This window comes from Urtica dioica, chromosome 7, assembly GCF_054948205.1.
Source record: "Urtica dioica subsp. dioica isolate 48M chromosome 7, U.dioica_male_clone48M_v1_H2, whole genome shotgun sequence".
NCBI classification, from domain to species: domain Eukaryota; kingdom Viridiplantae; phylum Streptophyta; class Magnoliopsida; order Rosales; family Urticaceae; genus Urtica; species Urtica dioica.
In genome coordinates this window covers 36,393,917-36,412,054 of record NC_142762.1, presented here as the reverse complement: position 1 = coordinate 36,412,054, position 18,138 = coordinate 36,393,917, and positions in this window count along the sequence as shown.

Genomic DNA, 18,138 nt, shown 5'->3' with positions numbered 1-18,138 from the left:
TTCATTTATTCACACTCCAAGGAACAAAGCATGAGGTGACATACATTGCATTTCAGCAATCTTGTACATGAATTCCATATCTATGAGAACTTCACAAAGTTACTCATGACATTCTCACAACTTAGTACTTCACCAATAGGCCCTGTTCGGAATCACATAGTGAGTCCGAACTCTGACTTTCTCAAATGAGAATACGTAAGCTGTGAAATGACATGTCTCATTTCAGGATTAAGGTAAGCATGATGCAATTCATACATAGTGACTTCGAGACATAAGAGGTTAAATGGTTTGTTCTTATCTTGTCTCTAGAAGTGCACTGGTCAATTCAGTACCTTCGGAAGATACCTAGAAGAACTATAGAGTCTCCAACTCTCAATGCCTCATAACCAGACATCATAGATTCTTCTAACAATCGTACTGAGGTCAATAGTCCTTTGACCCTAAGATTGCGAATATATCGTTTTAAGTAAACTACGAAGAGTTTGTTCATGCAAATCTACATTTGTCTCTTCGTAAGTTGTTAAGTTTGTTTATGGACTAAAAGACTAAGGTTTTATCATAAAGCTTCAAACAAAGAAAGAATGAATGAACGTTTCAACTTTATTATTAAATGAATAGGCAATTACAAGCAAGAGTCTTCATGAGACTTTATTACATCAAATGTAAAAAATAAAGACTACAACTCTTCTTGTGGGCACCATTGACAACAAACTCCCACGTGACTCAAAGAAGATGTGTGTAGTCCTTCATGCCTAATCCCTCACGATGTTGGTCGAAGACCTTGTTCGCTAGGGCCTTGGTGAATGGATCTGCGAGGTTGTCCACCGTTGAGATCTTCGTCACTTCCACGTCTCCGCGCTGCACGATCTCTCGAATCAAATGGTATTTCCTCTCAATATGCTTAGAGCGCTTATGGCTTCGAGGTTCCTTCGAGTTAGCGACAGCCCCACTATTATCACAATAAAGGGTCATGGGCTCGTCGACGTTTGGAACAACTTCCAAATACTTAAGGAATTTTCTAAGCCATACAGCCTCTTTGGATGCTTCACAAGCAGCCACATATTCTGCTTCCATTGTGGAGTCAGCAATGCAAGATTGCTTAATACTTCTCCACACAACAGCTCCACCATTAAGGATGAACACAAATCCCGAAGTGGATTTTCTGGAATCCTTATCCGCTTGAAAATTGGAATCGGTATATCCCGTCATAGTCAGGTCAGTACCTGAGTATGTAAGCATCAAGTTCCTAGTTCTTCGAAGATACTTAAGAACATGCTTAACAGCAATCCAGTGCTCGGGTCCAGGGTTGGATTGGAAACGACTAACTACGCCAACGGCGAAACAGATGTCAGGTCTAGTGCAAAGCATAGCATACATGAGGCTTCCTACGGCAGAGGCGTAAGGAATTTTCCTCATGTCTTCAATCTCTTGTGCAGTCTTGGGAGACTGGTCCTTAGAGAGTGAAACTCCATGCCTAAAGGGTGTTTGACCCTTCTTGGAGTCTTGCATCGAGAAGCGATCCATCACCTTATCAATATAAGATGCTTGAGAGAGCGACAGGGTCCGGTTTTTCCTATCTCGAAAGATTTGGATCCCCAGAATGTACGCGGCTTCTCCTAGATCCTTCATATCGAATTGCTTTGCCAGCCAGACCTTGACCTCAGATAACTTACCCACGTCATTACCAATGAGTAGTATATCATCGACATATAGCACCAGAAACACAACTTTGCCTTCGTGTATTAACTTGTAAACACAAGGCTCATCTATTGATTGTTCAAAGCCGAAGCTTTTCACAGTTTCATCGAATATGATATTCCATGACCTAGATGCTTGCTTTAATCCATAAATGGACTTAAGCAACTCACAAACCTTGGTCTATTGACCTTCTTCCACGAAACCGTCTGGTTGAGCCATGTAAATGCGCTCGTCAAGATTGCCATTCAGAAAGGCTGTCTTGACATCCATTTGCCAGATCTCATAGTCGAGAGCTGCAGCTATGGATAAGAGTATGCGGATGGATTTAAGCATCGCGACTGGCGAGAAGGTTTCTTCATAGTCAATCCCTTCTTGTTGGGTATAACCCTTCGCCACAAGTCGTGCTTTGAACGTCTCGACGTTCCCATCAGGACCCATTTTCTTCTTGTATATCCACTTACACCCTACGAGTTTAATACCTTCAGGAAGGTCTACAAGTTTCCAGACTTTGTTGACATACATCGAGTGCATTTCAACTTTCATGGCGTCAAGCCAAAGGTTTGATTCAGAACAAGCCATCGCTTGGCTATAGGAAACAGGATCATTCATGTCAGAGACGGCTACAAGAGAGTCTCCATAAGACATGTACCTGCAGGCTTTTGAGTAGCCCTCCCACTACGTCGAAGTACTACTTGACGAGATTCTGATGAGTTAAGTTGTGTTTCAGTTGGGGTAAGAACAGTTCTTACAGATGAGGTAGAAGTTTCCTCACCCAACTTTTCTTCAAGCACAATTTTGCTTCTAGGTTTTGCATCCTTCATAAAGTCCTCCTCAAGGAAACGAGCATTCGTGCTAACGAAAGTCTTATCGTCCTCGGGACTATAGAAGATGAAACCCTTGGTTTCCTTTGGATATCCCACAAACAAGCACAATTCTGACCTACTAGCCAACTTGCTAGTCTTTTGCCTTAGCACGTGTGCAGGGCAACCCCAAATTCTGATGCGGCCAAGATTTACTTTCCGGCCAGTCCATCGTTCATAAGGAGTACCAGGAACCGTTTTAGACGGAACTTGGTTCAGAATGTAAGCGGCTGTTTCGAGGGCATATCCCCAAAAGGAAAGAGGGAGTGATGAGTAACTCATCATTGATCTAACAATCTCCATAAGAGTTCGGTTTCTTCTCTCTGACACTCCGTTTTGTTGAGGTGTGCCAGGTGCGGTAAGCTGAGAAGCGATACCTTCTTCTTTAAGAAAGTCATCGAACTCTCCAGACATATACTCACCACCTCGATCAGATCGAAGGGTTTTGATCACTTTGCCAGTTTGCTTTTCCACTAAAGCCCTAAAGACCTTAAATACGTTAAAGGTCTCGGATTTGTGTTTGAGCAAATAGACAAACCCATATCGTGAGTAATCATCGGTAAAGGTAACGAAGTATTCGTATCCTCCACGTGCCTGTTGACTGAGCGGACCACATACATCAGAATGTACTAGTTCCAGCAACTCAGTGGCTCTTCGACCCTTATCGGAGAAAGGTCGCTTAGTCATTTTTCCTTCTATGCAGGATTCACAAGTAGGTAGTGAACCTATTGCAGAGTCTTGGAGTGGACCGTCCCTCACAAGTCTCTTAATCCTATCTAGACTGATATGACCAAGTCTCAAGTGCCAGAGGTATGTTGATTTTGTTAGATCGGAGGATTCAAAAAGTTTGATCCTCTTTGGCTCCCTAATTAGATCATTATCTATTTCGGTGTCTAAAAGAGAAGGTTGAGTGTGATAGATGTAAAAAAGACCATTCTTCATACATGCATCAGTGACAAAAGAATTAGAAAAAGAAATTCGAATTCCATTCTTTATAAACTTTAAATAATAATTTTGCTCTAAAAGTTGAGCAACAGATATTAAGTTTTTCCCAAAGGAAGGAACATAATAAACATTATTCAAATTTAAAGTGCGATCTTCAAAAGATAGCGTCACGGATCCCACAGCCTTCGCAGACACCACGCTCCCATCACCCCACTTGAAGCAGAAGTCGCCATCCTCTAAACTTTCGCTTTTCCTAAAACCAGTTAAGGAGCAGCAAATATGGTTAGTGGCAGCGGAGTCAATAATCCACGATGATATATTATCAGCTACTAAACAAGCTTCAGTAACAAGTACAATACCTTTTACTTTGGTTTTGAGGTAGGCAGGACAGTTCCTACGCCAGTGACCAGGCTCATTGCAGTGGTGGCACTTGTCTTTAGACTTGTCCACCTTCGGAGCCTTTGGCGCCTTCTTCTTCGTTTGAACCTTAGGTTGGTTCTTCTTCTCGGCATTGCGAGGTCTCTTCTTAGATCCAGAGGTGGAGGCAGTAGCATGTACTTCTCCTTGAGCCCTCTTTTTCTTAGTGAGTGCCTCAGCGGTTTGAAGTTCCTTCATGAGCTCGGTAACAGTGTACTCTAGCTTGTTCATGGAATAATTCAACTTGAAGGTATCAAAGGTTTCGGGGAGAGTTTCCAAGATCATATATATTTTAGTCTCCCCATCAATCTCGGATCCAAGGATCTATATTTCGTTTAGATAGCTAATGATCAGCATCGTATGATCTCTAACGGGAGTTCCAGCCTTCATACGACAGTTCATGAATTGTCGGACCGCTTGTTGCCTAGCTTGACGTCCTTGCCCTCCAAACATCTCATGGAGATTGTAGAGCATATCGGTGGCAGTTTCGTAATCACGATGTTGTTGTTGCAACACATTGTTCATCGATGCCAGAATGTAGCACCTCGCAATCTCATCGGATCGAAGCCAGGCCGCCAGGGCGTCTTTTTCCTCTTGCGTCGAATCTTCATTCGTTTGAGGACAGGGGGTGGTGAGAACCCATTTGTGCTTGTCGACAGTAAGGGCTATGTCGAGGTTACGTTTCCAGTCGACGTAATTGTCGCCTTCGAGTTTATTCGAGGAAAGAATGGTTGAGAGGGGTTGAGAGACATATTGCCTATAAAAGTTGAAACAAGTTTATGATTAGTCTTTGGTTTAGGATTTAAGTTTTATTAAGACTTTTATAAAATCCAAAGGTGTTATAAACCAAACGATAATTTACTCCCTCAAGAGAATGCCGCAAAAAATCTCCATTTATAAGTAAATGACACATCATTAATGCTTAGCCAAGATGTCAATACATCTATTTTGACTAGCCACCTTTTAAATTAGTTTGATCACTCACATCCTTTCGCAGAGCCTCAAGGGAGGATTACTAGGGATTGAGCCTAAGTGTGCAACCAACCACTTAGTCCAAAAGATCAACTTTGAAAAACAATCCCCCAAGGGGAGGCCTTGTCATCATCGTCTCACTCTCGGACGTAGCTCGTTGAGCAATGATCGAAGCAATAACGCCTTGGAGTACTCCCATTTAAGTGAGGGTCGCAAGAGCGGCTCTTAGTCCCACGTTAATTGCTTCTTTCATTAGTGTTGGGGATCGTGGGTTACAAACAACAAGTATAACCCTCCCACTTAGTTTTTGGAGTTGGTTCATCGACTCTTATAAGTTCGGAAACAGATCTCCTAGTTAGAGAGCGACAGAGCGGACAACTAGAAGAGAATCCTAGATCGACATGTTCAGAGTAGTATTAGTGCATAAAGGCACAAGGTACATACTCGATCTTTTCCTATTTTCTATTTCGGGAAAGTGCGTGAGGGAAGTGTGAACTTCAACTCACTCGAGCACTTGAAAGTTTGAGATTACACATCTTTTTATTTTTCGGCTTGTCTACAAGGAGACCTCCCACTCAAATTTTCAAGAGCATATAGATTTTGAACATATGTGATATAGATATAGTTTTGAAAATATTTTGAAAACTTATTTGATTTGGATGATAAAATATTTTCAAGTTTGAAAGTGAAAACGGTTTTTCAAAATTCAAACTAGTTTTGTAAAAACTCAATTTCAATTAAACTTTCAAAAATCAAAACATTTTAATCTTACACATCATGTTTATAATCATATGAAAAAAAATTTTGCTCAAGAAAATTTTCTCATTAGAGTTCTATAACTCATGGTAGTGGGGTTTGAAAATCCGGATTTCTAAAAAATTGGAGTTCCAGCACAGCCATGCACCTCGGAGTAAAATCGCCATATCTGGCGGCTCCGATGTCCTTTTGAGCCGAAACTGGTGGCATTGGACAGAGGACAGATAGAGCTTTAATTTGATTCAAGAATCATTAAATTTCGATTTCTGAGCAGAGAGTTATGCCACTTTTAATGCGGGTTTACTCCAGCTCAAAGAAAAAGAAATAATTAAAGCTTGGTCCTTTTTAGGTGCGAAAAATAATCGAGTGTAACGGAACGTTTTATGAAGGTTGTTAAAGATTTTATTTGTGTTTTATAAGCAAGGTAATAACAAGGCATAAAAGAAATAACAACAAGCATAAAACGATTCAAGTAAAAATAAGAAACTAGTAAGACAAGAAAACTAGTCACAAAATTTTACTCGAAATTTCTCAAACCTTTAAAACACGTTTTTCAATATAAAAAATTAAAAACTTTTAGAACTGATTCTAATGTGTTTTAATAACATCCCAAACTCATGGAAAATCAACATGTTTTTTAATTTAAAGGCAAGAGCAATAAATTAAAAAAAATCTAAGATAACAATTCTAACTTGTCACAAAATTAGTAAACTTTCGAAAACGATTTTCAAGCTCACATTTTTAAATACATGTACATGCTAATCTTTGACCATAGCTCTGATACCATTTGTTGGAATCGATCTAGGGTTTAAGAAAATAATTAACGCTTCGGTAAGCGGCGGAATTTTAAAAATTTTCTTTTACAGGTAAAAACAGTTTTTACTAACCTAGACAAAGAGCAAGTACACGTAACTAAAAACTATTATGAGCTAAGAAGATTACTAACCTTTCTTGAAGCTTGATCTTTGAGAAGCTCAGCTGCAATCAATTTGTGACCAATGTGTCACGAAATCAATCCAGTTCGTGACCGATTTAACACTTAATGTGTCAAGATTTGAGTTTTGATTAAATGACAAACCATTGGTATTATTGATGTCAATTTCCCTTAACCTTAACTAAAAAAAAGCCTCGACGGTGGTTAACCAATTATTTCAATATTGGTAAAAAAAAAGGGTAGACTTATAATTATATTTTACTTTTAATGTTAACCTTAATTTTTTCCGTTAAAACCAACCTAGGATAAAAAACAGTTTATAATAAAACCAAATTCTTGTTTTTATTTTAGCATACATGGCTAGCGTGACAATGACACACCAGAGGACTCACCACGCCGTGTGTTCCTTCTTAGAGCCCACCAAAGTACTGATACAAATAAAATCAACACAAAAGATCCGGCGGAGATCAATATAATTGCAACAACTGAAAGTGATGCAGATTTTTTCTTTTTGCAAGAAATTGATGCGCATAGATTCGTGTTCCCATATGCACTGCAATTCAAAACAGACTTTAATAATAATAAGAAGTCTAATAAAAAAAACTCACCTTTGTTTGAAAAAAAAAAAAAAAAATTAGCATCATGTTTTGAAGTGTAAAAAAACTCACCTTTGTTTAAAAAAAATAATTACCTTAGAAATAGATAACCTTTCTCGTGTTTTTGTACAAGTTCAAGTGGAACTGAGCCACTGAGCTGGTTATATTCCAAGAAGGTATCTCCCCTGCTAGTTTACTTCCTGACAAGTTCCTGAGAACACCTCAAATACATTTTAGCTACTACTCACTGCAAATACATGTAGCTGTAAAAAATAAAAAGGCGTGTATATATATATATATATATATATATATATATATATATATATATATATATATATATATAATTAAAGTTCTGCCATATAGTCAATATTTGATAAATCTTAAATACATAGCTACGAGATTTTATTAACAACGTAAAAAAGACATTAATAATTGTAAATCATCGTTAATAATTGTAAATAAACCATCAAATTCAAAGGACATGAATAAAATGTTAAAAACGTCCAAACAATGTCACATCACCATAATATCTATTTATTTAAAATTTACAAAAAAATTAGGTATTTAGCAAATCTCCAAAAAATAACCCCAAAAATTTACGATAATATAAAAAAATTATGTAACAAAAAAATATATTGAAAATAAGTAAATTAAAATTTGTCTTGGATTGTTGTTAATAAAATTATCATCATTGGCGTGCTACACAAATTGCACCTATCAAACTGGCTAAAAGAATTATTGTGGATTAGTTACTTATAAATTTGTATATACTTTGTACTTACAAGATAATAATTCTTGGTGTTCCATCATAAATACAAGTTAGACCTTCCCATGAGTAGTTTCTCGGAGAGCATGGGTCTCCTTGCCAGTTTCTTTGAATGCCAAACCTTTCCTTTATCTTCGTAATCGCATCAACTGAAAGTTTTCCATAAAAGACACCGATTTTGTTTCTGTTAACAATGAACTTGAATAATAACGTGATAACGGAAGATACAAGAGTTTGAGTGTATAATCTAAAGATAAATGAAATAGGAAAGTCTAAAAAGCCCTTATAATTAAAAAAAATATATATAATATATGCTAATAGTACTTACGGTCTTGGTCTGATTCTAACTTAGGGAAATCCATGACCATGTATGTCTCAAAGGCGTTGAGTATGGGTGGACGAGTCGATTTCTCAGTTCTGGCTATCGAGAAATTAAGCATAGACCCCGAGAAAGGAGTCGGAGTTGAGACCGTAGTGGTTCGCAAATAAGAGGGAGAGACGGGACCGCGGAATAAGGAGCCATTGTAGAGGATGTTGAACTCTCTCGCCTCATTTGCTCTGAGCCGTTCGATCTCCGCGAAGTGAAAGTATAACATGTATTGGCTCAAATTGACTTTTGGAGTCCTCCCACGAAAGGATCTGTAAAGAAGCGTTCGGGTTTTTGGGTGTGTCAGCGGTGCTCATAATCACCGATGGCACCTTGAAGAGGTCGTTCGGATCTGCTTTAGAATCTACGGTTTCGCTCGTGTTGAGACTGTTCCAGTAATTGACATACATCGTCGCTGACCCCCATAAACGGTCATGGACATCCTTAGCGGTTCCGTACCTAAAAACATATACATCGCGAGAACTTCTATTAGCCACATATAGGTCTTTTTTTTTTTTTTTATCACACCATTTTCGTATTCTAGAAATTTTTGCATGCAGTTCATAGCAATATTTCTTTGGCCTTTTTTTTTTTTTTGGAATTCTGTCTAAATATTTTAGTTCAGATTTATAAATGAAATGTTTTGTATTTTAAACTAATAACAAACTTTAATACATAGTTAGAGATTATTGAAGCGGGATAGTTTCACATTGATTGTGTGTGTGAATGGACTTGTGTTTATATATCAGTTGAACTTCTCCATTTAGTACCAATTGATTTTGAGATGGAATTTAACATGGTATAAGAGCTTTGTCCATTCACACAACTTGAATTTAGCCCGGTCCACGCGAAGCGTGAGGTGGATTGTTACGCGGCTTGGTCACGCTACGCTTGAGGAGGAGTATTGAAGTGGGGTAGTCCCACATTGACTGTGTGTGTGAATGGACATGTGTTTATATATCAGTTGAGCCTCTCCACTTAGTACCAATTGGTTTTGAGATGAAATTTAACATGGTATCAGAGATTTGTCCATTCACACAACTTGAATTTGGCCCGGCCCATGCAAGCGTGAAGGGGGTTGTTACTCGGCCTGGTCACGCTACGTGTGAGGTGGAATATTGAAGTGAGAAAGTCCCACATTGATTGTGTATATGAATGAACATGTGTTTATATATCTCAAAGGTGTGGGGTTCCATCTAAAACCAAGTTTGGTAATTAGAGGAGTAACCCATAAGCCTTATAAAGAGCCCATGATCGTAATACCCAGTCGATGTGGGACTATCCTTACGCGCACAGGCACATGCACACATTGGCACAGGCACTGGAAGCGTGAAGTATAGGCCCGATCAGGTAGCCCACAACCGAGAATGGGCCCCGCTCTGATACAATCTTAAATGTGTGGGGTTCCATCTAAAACCAAGCTTGGTAATTAGAGGAGTAACCCACAAGCCTTATAAAGAGCCCAGGATCGTAATACCCAGTCGATGTGGGACTATCCTTGATAATATATCAGTTGAACATCTCCACTTAGTACCAATTAATTTTTTTTTTTGGAACTCTGTCTAAATATTTTAGTTCAGATTTATACATAGTTAGAGATATAACTAATTATTTCACATTGTATGCCATTAGAGAAGAAAAGTAATTTCCTTTGCCTTTTAATCCTCTATTTTTTAATCAATATATCAATGAAGTCATTTATGATCTTGGTAAAGTATGAATTTAAAATTAGTTATGGGTTCGACCTGTGTAACTTTTTGTTGAAAATATAAACAAATTTTTTGGAACAAAAAGTAGCCGAATTCAAAAGCTCAGAAGATCAAAGCAAAAGAAAAAAAAAAGAAAAAAAAAGTTTAAGGAACAAGTGCAATTATTCGACAAATGATTGTTCAAATATATATATTCTTCACTTAATATTTTTGTTGACTATTGCATCTCAATTTACCAAAAAATTACATAATTTGTTATTAATTTGAGCAGTGATTAAGAAGGGTCAGATTATATGGTAAAATTAACAAGAAAAAGGAACCAAAATGTCAATTATTTCATATTAATAATAAACTTACAGGTGAGAGGTGAGGATTGTGATCGTCTTCAAAGAATTACATTTGTTCTTTATTTTATCAATGATCAAGAACAGTCAAATTATGGTAAATTAACTAGCAGGGGAAAAAAAAAAAAACCAAAAGGTCAAATAATAGATACCTAATTATCTACCTGTATAATAATGCACGGTACGAATGAAATACTTTTAAACAATTAATTGATATTTTCCTATTAATATTCATTTTTTCCAGAGCATGTGGAGAAGAAATTACACAAATAAGTTACCTGTATTCATGGCTAGAACCAATGTCGCGACGAAGAACGAGTTTCAAAGACCCGAATCCGGTTTGGTAGCCCGATCCATCCAAAGGCCTGAGCTCTATGGTCGAGACGAACGGAACTCCTTGATCGATGTTGACCAGGCAAACATCGATATTGCTTCGTGTCATATTATGTATGATCTCGGTATTCACGATGCTCGAGGAGCTCTCAAACTTGATCGTGTCCCACATGTGTGGGCCGAGATAGAGGTCGAACGTTGGAGGCGATCCTTTTCCGTCATAGTCCCCGTACAAAAACCCGGCTCGCGCCAAGTATTTCCCACCTTGAACCACCTTTATTCTATAGCAGTTTCGGTTTCCCTCGGGAAAACTATGTAGAGACCAGAATTGCTTTTGGACCGTCTCTCTGTACCTTTTGCCTATCATATGACTCTCGCCCGTCACGAATCCCTCGTCTCGAACGTAGGTCAACCCCGTCGTTGGCTCGTCATATCTAGAAGAGTTGCTCTGTAGACCACAGTCTATGCTAATAAACCCTGAGCGAATTATGAAACGACACAAACCTATATAAATTATAAGAACTAATTAAGAGTGCAACAAATTCATATATATATATATATATTACCTATTTACCAGTCTGATCCTGGCAAATTGCAGTGAGAGCATAGCTAGCAAGCAGTATTATTGATGCTAAGAGAGGTTTATTATATTTCATTTTTGTTACTCGCCAAAGAGAAAGCTGTGGAAGAAGAGAGCTTATGAGGAAGTAGTTTATTAATTATAAGAACTAATTAAGAGTGCAACAAATTCATGTCATATATATATTACGTATTTATTACCAGTCTGATCCTGGCAAATTGCAGTGAGAGCATAGCTAGCAAGCAGTATTATTGATGCTAAGAGAGGCTTATTATATTTCATTTTTGTTACTCGCCAAAGAGAAAGCTGTGGAAGAAGAGAGCTTATGAGGAAGTATTTATTAAGTCAGCTGTGATTTAGTCATTTATGCGCGTGGAAATAAAGGCAAAGCCAAACCCACTACTAATCACGTCACTGATTGTACGTTAGCCCAACACGACTCCAGTTTGCCGGGTTTTTTTTAGCAACGGCGTCTTGGTTCTTTTAATGCACGGGACGACTATTATTTCTCATGCAACAGAAGTCTTTTTATTATTTCCTGTTTATTTAATAAAATCAGTACTTAATATCTTATTTATTTTATTTATTTATTCTAACAGTCTACTTATATGAAAAAAATTAAAAATAAACCCCTTTTTGATAATTTAAATAGCTTTATATTAAGATCGTGATAGAGTTATATAGAAATAAACTTATGTTTAAGATTTATCGTCATATTTGTTTATATAATTGGTCCCTTATAAAACTAGTTTCTGACTCCGCCATGTAATTTTCGAGCAATATGAATAACATTTCACGTTAAAATAAAGGTAAGAGTCATATCTAATTATTTGCAAGTGTCTATTGAAAAATACGGCGAAATAGCTTTTTGAGACATCATTTTGGATGGAATTGCGAAGGTTAATTATACTACATAAAAGAATATCGCTATATATATACATCAAATGAAATATGTGTGATTTCTTTTTTCTTTTTTTTTCTTTTTTTTTTCGTACCAACATATTGACATAGATCAGTATAATATTCACAATACCTAAAAAAAGAATGTTAAATAAATCTTTAAATGAATCACTGAACTTAAATTTTAAACTAATCCATAAACAATCCAAAAGATATAACTAACTTAATTTATTTAAAATGTAAACTAGTGCCTATAAACCCAAACTTTATAAAATAAGAATGTACACAATTATATAGTATCATCGTATCTTTAGTGTGCAAGTCAAATAATGGCTATTCTAAATTCTTTTGGTATTTTAAAAACACTATGTTATAATTCACTTCCCCCTCTTCTCCTTCTCTCTCAAATAAACCCACTCTAGAGTTTTGTTTCCTTTTTAGCGGCCACCTCTCCTATTATGTTAGAGTCACCAATCAACCAATTAGCAATGCTCTTCGACCTAGGCTAGGGGAGAGTTTAATGAGGATTCGTTTTTCTACGTCTTTTTGTGTGAGATCTCTTCGACACCATATAAAGTTTTTATTTTTTTATTTTTATCATTAGATCTTTCAATAATTCGGATTTCGATACAAGACATCTATTTGTGTGATTTTATTTGTGTCGAGTCTCTAATCAAAATAATAGTTAGTTTTCTACGAGCGTAGATTTTATTCGAAAAAACTCTAGAATAAAAGCCGATTGCAATAAATGAAGGTAGAAAATTATATTGGCGTGGTTACTGTTACTTGAAAACACTAGAAATTTATCATTTTTGTTGTAAATTGTATTTATGTTATCCAATTTTTATATTCTTTTAGGAAGTTTGAATTTTCCTTTTAGTTTATTTATAATTTAAGCTTTTTTTTTTGTTTTTGATAAAAATATACATGAATTTATTGCAACTAGCTATTTTATTGGCTTATTTCAAAATCTAGCCCAAGTTTCATTTTATTTAAAAAAAATAGCCAACCAGTTCGCAGCAAATTAGTGTGAATGTGGCTTTAAGTTTGTGGGTCCCACTTCTTTATTGTTTTATTTCCTTTTTATTATGTATATAAAGCAAGAGTGTTGTTGTTTTGTATGCTGAGAGAAAAACAAATAGAGAAGAAAAGTGGGTGAGAGAAAGAAAGAGGGAAAATAACCTAGAACAACCAAGAGAGAAAAATCCTTTGAGAGAAAAGAGAAAGTTATGGGGGCTTGTAATCTTTGTAATCTCGGATTATTATTTGTTAGTGGAACCACTCTCCAAGCAGGAAATAGGACATTTTGGTCCGAACCTGGATAAATCTCGTTGTCTCGTTCTTTTATTTTTCCGTCGATTATATTGTTTGGATTGGAGCCATAGAGACATATATATATATATATATATATATATATATATATATATATATTGTGTTGTGCTAGTATATTCCGTATTCCGCAGGTATCCGGCCCCGAACCGATCTTACAATTAGATTAACTAAAATTTTAATTAAATTAACTTTTTAGTTAGTTTAATTTATTAAGAGCTGATTAGATATTTTTTTTAATAAAATGAATCTTTGACTACTTTTTAAAAAGAGAATTGACTATTGAACTATTGGTTAATTGCTCCAAAAATATATCCTCCTTCAAACGCCAAAAAAATGAAACAAAGTAACAAACAAACAGGCCTATATGGGTTGATATTATTTTCAAATGTCGTCCTTACTTTTTGATTGTTCCCATATACCAGAGTTACTAAGTAACTTTTTTTTTTCTTTCTAAAGATTGTATTAGTCTTAATATTTTTTGTAAGTCTTAATATATATACATATATATATATATATATATATATATATATATATTTTGATATGTAAAAAGTTTGATTTCTAAAAAGTCAGAGAAATTGACATAAATAAAACTTTCTTTAATCTTGTAAAAGAAAATAATACTTTATTTGACCTTTTCTACCAAATTATGTTAATGTTGTTTTTTAATATTTTTTTACGACTGAGTTATATACAAATTTGCCTCAAGTTTATAATAAAATAATATTAGTTTTGAGAAAAAAAAAATTAGCGCATTTAAATAAAAATAAAATTATCCATGTCCATTTAAAATAGAGATTTTCACACAAATATTATTAAATTCTTGTCATTTTATCAAACCTAAAATATTGTACAAAGACTGTAATATCCTTCATGGTTTTGTGATGAATCAATCACGAAATACAAAATTTCGTGACAGTTTAGTCACGAAATTCTATATTTCGTAAACGATTTTAAAATTGTGTGACAGATCGTTCATAAAATAATAAAACATTCACGATCGTATATTTTGTAAAAAAATAACTCTCTCCTTATTTTAATAATAAAATTGTCAAAAATTTAGTCTTTATTGATTTTTATAAGGTGATATAAATTCAATAATATTTTTGTGTCAAAATCTAAAAAATGAGAATGCATACACCCCTCTGATTTTGTAATTTTCTAATGGAGATCTTTCGAGGAAGTTCTTCCGCTAGATTAGATAATGGACCATATACACATATATAGAGCAATAAGTGTCCAACCAATACACGCAAAAACAAAAGTGATGTCTGGACCAATGTGGGAAAGTAAGTCAAGTCTACATATCTTTTTATACATTGAAAAGTAAAGTCTTCATATATGAAGTGACGACCGGGTCTACTTAATTACATTGACGAACTTGTTCATGTTGGAAAGAGGAAGAAAAATCCGAAATGTTTATGCATACATCAAATGACATAGATTAAGCGTGTTTAAATTTATTTAACTGTTGGCACATAAAAAAAGTTATAAGCTAGGAAAGATTACCTCATGATCAAATCATTAGGAATATAATTTTTACCAACTTTTTATGTGCATAATTGAATCTATCAAGACAAACCAATCAAATTAAGTAAATTATTAACCGCAATAACACTACTCCATAAACATCGATTATATAGTAAATCGGTGACTCCCTCAATTGATTGGTGGTAGCTTAATTTTCAATAAACATATCGATTATAACCATGGCGTTTCTAAAAAACTGTACGGTTAAAATCATGTGGTACAATTAAAGACACATTGGTTGTGTAAGAGAAGCTTTCCACGATAGGAATTGATGAGGAAAATAATAACTAGAATAGCCAAATAGTAATTTGTAAATTTTTTCTTGTTAATGTTATTCACAAAGGGTACGTAACATCGATAATTAATACTATGCGGGCCAATGTAATAATAGTTGTTACATCAAGCAGAAAATATAAACGCGTATAAATCGAGAGATAGTCGGTGTAAGTACTTTAGTGGAGTCAATTAATTGATATCAATAATGAAATCTTGAAAAAGGTTTGTGAACTTTTAAGTCCGAAGCTTTAATATATAAATTTATTCGGGTGGATCCATGAGGTCTCAACTTTAGGATATATATATTAAACTAGCACAATTAGAAATCTAAAAGTTCTTATTAGTTTAACATATTCTAAAGTTGAGACCTGGTGGATCCATCCGAAGAAAGTCACTTCTAAACCCTAAATTAGTTTTGGGTCAAACTTTGTCTATAGACTACATTTGTAATAGGGTCTATAGACTCACCAAGCATATGAATTAGAATGACAAGAGCAATATAATTATCTATAACTTATGTGTGTCATTTAATATAAAAAAGGCAAATCATTATCAGAAATTGACAGGCGTAATTTCTTCTTTTGTTTTTAACTTTTGAAGAGGATTTATGACGTGTTAACTCATGAATGTGTCATGAATTTATTTTTTATAATATGGTCGTGTATCACTTTAATTTTCTAACCAAAATGTTTAAAATAAAAAGTTATGAATGGTAACAAAATGACACTTGTAATTATCTTATTATTTAATTAAATCAACTCATGAATGAGTCATGATTTTTTTTTTGTTGAATTAATGCCGATTTTAAGGCATATAGAGAGGAAGAAAACTAATTAATTCATTCCTTTCGGGCTAGCTTATGCCGTCCGTTCTCTCTCATATTCCCTTAATCATGTAGCTAGTGCTTTGAAAATTTGTTTTCATATCACCATTTGATCACTAAAGCGCACACTTATATCCTAATAAATTGTAGTTTGAGTTTTTAGTGTTGAATTCTATTTGTGGTTGTTTGGTGTTCATATGAAGAGTACTCGTGGAGCTTATTAATCTGGATAAGGAGAATCATAATTGTGTTGGGCTTAACGCATACAAGTACATGTAACTGATGTATTTACTTAAGTGCAATAAGCCCTTTCAAAGAAAACTTGACATAAAGCTGAATTAAATAAATAAAATGAAACATTTTTCTCTTTACGTATGCATATTATGATTTATCACTATTTCACTAGTACAAAAAAAATAGCATTGAGTACGACTTTTTTCGCACCTAAAAGTCAAAAGTCGCACCCAATGATAATTCTAGCACAAATCGAGTCTAATGCATAGAGAAAATCAGGAACCAACCCATAAAGATAAAAAGCCCTAAATTAACTTAACCCTAATTCTTTGAATTCCAACCTGGGTGTGAGAGATTCTCACCTCGTTTTTGGTGGATTTGAACTCTCTGGCGCTAACCCTCTCCTTCACTGGCGTCCTCTCTAGCTCGCGGCGACTCGCACTTCCCAGCAGTGGCTCTTCTCCCCGGCCAAGACGCGCGCGCGGGCTCGGTGGTGGAGTTGCTGGCCGAGCGCAAGCGAAGAAGAAGAAGAATGGAAGAGATGGTGGTTGTGGCGGCCGGAGATGGGTTGTTCTTGTTGTTGAAATTTCTTTTTCCTCTTTGTTCTTGCAGGTGAGGCGCGCGGCAATGGAGAAGGAGAAGAAAAAGAGAAGTATCGGGAAGAGAAGAGAAGGAAACAAGAAGAGGGAATGAGGAAAAATGAAAAAAAGGGGAAAAAGACCGCTTAAAACATTTGGACTTTTGGGTGCGACCAAAAGGTAACCTTGATTTTTAGGTGCGACTTTGTCGCACCTAAAGGTATTAATGAACTTTTGGGTGCGACTTTTCGCACCTAAATTAAAAAAAATCAGCGAAATTTTTTAGTTGCTTCAATGTCTTTTGGATGCGACTTTTTGCACCCGAAAGCTTTTTTTGGTGCGACTTTTAGGTGCGAAAAGTCGCAACCAAAAGTCATCCGCACCGAAAGACTGTATTTGTAGTAGTGTTTTTTTCCTAAAACAACCTATAGCATGTTTTTAAGTGGTATTCACAATTTTTTAAACAAATGGACTACAATTAATTCCAATAGATGATTGTTAGGAGAACTCGTGATATTTGTCTATGTAACATAGAGAGTTGAGGACTCTCTAGTTCTTCATAGATATCTTATGAAGATATTGAACTTGACCAATGCACTTTCTAAGCACTACTACAAAATTGATTTTCTGATGCGCAAGACTATCAGATGCGACTAGTCGCATCTAAAAGTCGCATCTAAATAACTTTTAGATGCGACTAGTCGCATCGGATATTCAATCAGAAGCCGAAAAAATTCGCTCAAATTGTCTTTCGATTTTGACAATCCGATGCGACTAGTCGCACCTGAAAATATGTTGAAACTTTCAGGTGCGACTATGTCGCATCAGATAGTTTTAAATTTTTGAGCGGGCCTCATCTCCCCCTCTTTTATTTCATTAATCTGACGTGGCGAATGAAATTTTAATTTTTTTTTAATTACAATCCAGTGCGACTAGTCGCACCGGATGAGTTATCAGGTGCGACTAGTCGCACCTGAAGAGTTATCAGGTGCGACTAAGTCGCACCTGATTGTTAGGGTTTGTTTATAAACCCAGGTCGCGAACCTTACTTCTCCAGCCGCTCAAAACAAATTTTTTCATTCTCTGCAAATCCTTTCCTCTCTGCAAATCCATTCTCCGACCACCCTCTCCTCCGTCCACCCAACTTTCCTCCGTCCCTCTCTTCTCGGCCTCTTCCTTCGCCGACCACCA